Here is a 2,913-nt window from a genome sequence, read left to right as displayed (position 1 = left end):
GTATAAGGGATGAGCTGAGCTAACTGGAAACGACCCTGGAATGATGCTCTGTGAATTAAGGTAAGCTGGGTAGAGCTTTGGGAACGAAAGGTGTCCTGTAGCAAGGACCAAGACTGTCCAGAGGCGGAGGTAGGGTTCTGGGTGATGGGACACTGCTTCTGGACAGTTTTGCCAGGTTCCTTGGTTATAGAGGAGCCACATCCTGTCAGGCCACCTGACTGAATGCGAGGCCTCTCTGAGTGGACCAGCACTATGTGTTGGGTTCTTTGCTCACCTAACATTCTTTTCATTGGTTGTCTCTCCAGGGTGGTTATCTGGCTCAAGTTTTCAGCCAGCTTCCTCTCCTTTACAAGGCAGGCAGGTAGCTTCAACAAAAGGCTCACCTAGGGTTGTCCGTGTGGGTCAGTTTCCCTAGGCCGATCAGCTCTGGGAGAGCAAACAAAGCTGAGTTCTTTGTCGAGTTGAGTAGCCTTCAGACATTAGGCATTAAGTGACCTGTCCCTCCCTGTCAGGCACACTGGCCATGACTGCTGAGAGGCATCCTTCTCTGTGACATCTTCTGAACTAGAGCATGACATTGTGACATCTCAGGCATCTGCGCTTTCCCAGAGAGGCAGGGCCTTAGAAAATACCTGTGAAAGATGAGCAGAAAGGAGATGATGCAAGGCAGCAATCTGGTGAGGCAGGTAAAAGTGGTACTGACCTTTTTGCTACCCTGCTACCTCTCTCCAGGTGGCCGTGTGAGCACACTGCCACTCTGAAGAGGGCCCTGGTGGTTCCTCTCTCCTCTCCTCTCTGGATTCCTGAGTATATCAGCAATCCTTCAGGCAGCAGCAACAGCATGAATGGATGCAGCCTTGTTTTTTGGCTCTTCATCTTTAGATTTGGACATTTGGAAATGTTATATTGCTTTCCTTTTTCAAGTAGAGGATTGTTAATTTAAGATGAGAAGAGTCAGATTTCTGTTCTAAGTGAGAATCAGAGCAAAACTTAGAAATCCAAATTGGTTTCAGAAACAACTTAAAAATTGTTAGGTAACAGAAAAGACAGTAAAACATTTAAAAATTTTTGGAGGGAAAAAATATAAGTAAAAACATCTCAAATCATAATACCCTACAATGCTGTTTTCATGACTGTTACCTTTCAGCTCTCATCTACATGGATGATCACAGTATACAAATCCTTTTGTATTCTGCTTTTCATGTAATTCTGTGATATTTTTCTGTCTCACTACCCAATCTTCATGATTTTTTTAAAAATTTTATTTTAGAGAGACAGGAAGGGGGAGAGAGAGAAAGAAACATGGATGTGAAAGAGAAACAGCAATAGGTAGCCTCCCATACATGCCACTCATCTACATGGATGATCACAGTATACAAATCCTTTTGTATTCTGCTTTTCATGTAATTCTGTGATATTTTTCTGTCTCACTACCCAATCTTCATGATTTTTTTAAAAATTTTATTTTAGAGAGACAGGAAGGGGGAGAGAGAGAAAGAAACATGGATGTGAGAGAGAAACAGCAATAGGTAGCCTCCCATACATGCCGAATCGGAAATTGAACCCCAACATAGGTATGTGTCCTGATTAGGAATCAAACCCACAACCTTTTGGTGTACAGGATGATGATTCAACCAACTAAGCTACCTAGCCAGGGCTATGATTATTATTTTTAACAGCTAAAGAGTGATTTGTTTTTAGCAATACTATAATTTACTAAGCCATTTTCTCATGTATTTTGTTTTCTTTTTTGTTGTTCTTGTTGTGTTCTTTGCTATTAGAGACAATGATACAGTGAACATTTGTGTATATGTAGTTTTTTTCTCCTATTGAATAATTTGTCCAGGATAAATCCTTAGGAGTAAGATTGCTGGATTATAGGGTATGAACATTTTTATGATTCATTTTATGTTGCTATATATTTTTTTCCAAATGGATCGTACCAATTTATGCATTAGAACATGTATAGTTTCCAATTTCAACTACACCAGGCCCAGGATTTTTTCTTTTTCTTTTATCAGTAGTTTTTGATAAATAGCAAATGGCATCTAAGGGAAAAATCCATAGGCCCACAGGGTTTCCCTCAGCACAAAGTAAAAATAATCTAATTTGAGGATTAGGAATTTATGGGAGTCTTTCCTTTCTGTGTTGTATAGGTTTTTAAAAATCTCATTGTACTACATGGCAAGTGCATTCCTAGAAGCTTTGTTGGAAGCTGGGATGGAAAACCCTGCTGCCATTAAACTCCGAAAAGCAAAATGTGAAGAGAAGAATTCTAGGATCTTTTAGAGCAGCTTCCCCACTAGCACAACAAATGGGAGCTTAAATAGTTGGGTATTAAATAATTTCAGATGATAAAATTAGTGAAAAGAAACATAGGTTTATTTCCTGCCTCTGTTTCTAGTAGCTGAATGACATTGAACAAATAGCATATTCTCTTTGAATCTTAGCTTTCTTGTCTGTATAATGAAAAATGACTGAGATTCAGTGATTCATTTTAGAAATATTTATTGAATGTTTTCTGTTTTCAGGTACTATATATATACTAGAGGCCTGGTGCACGACGTTCGTGCACTTGGGGGTGGGGAGTAGGGGGTCCCTCAGCCCGGCCTGCACCCTTTAGCAGTTCGGGAGCTCTCGGGGGATGTCCTACTGACTGCTCAGGCCCATGGAGGCATGAGAGGCTCCCACCACCACCACTGCGCTTGCCAGCCATCAGCCCGGCTTGTGGCTGAGCAGCACTCCCCCTGTGGGAGCACACTGACCACGAGGGGGCAGCTCCTGCGTTGAGCATCTGCCCCCTGGTGGTCAGTGCGTGTCATAGTGACCGTTCATTCTGCTGTTTGGTCGATTTGCATATTACCCTTTTATTATATAGGACTAGAGGCCCGGTGCACAAAAATTTGTGCACTC

At 41.7% G+C, this 2,913-nt stretch overlaps 1 protein-coding gene across 1 annotated transcript in view; it reads left to right on the top strand.

The window, feature by feature from the left end:
- The first annotated feature begins 7 nt into the window (after window positions 1–7).
- TRIM66 (tripartite motif containing 66) overlaps window positions 8–2,913 on the top strand; it is a 55,654-nt gene continuing 52,748 nt past the window's right edge. The window contains exon 1 of the mRNA XM_014545841.1: window positions 8–60. The gene's annotated coding sequence lies outside the window, so the exon portion shown is untranslated. The remainder of the gene's footprint in view (window positions 61–2,913) is intronic.

Source organism: Myotis brandtii, unplaced genomic scaffold (assembly GCF_000412655.1).
Source record: "Myotis brandtii unplaced genomic scaffold, ASM41265v1 scaffold422, whole genome shotgun sequence".
NCBI lineage: Eukaryota > Metazoa > Chordata > Mammalia > Chiroptera > Vespertilionidae > Myotis > Myotis brandtii.
This window is presented reverse-complemented; position numbering and strand designations above follow the sequence as displayed.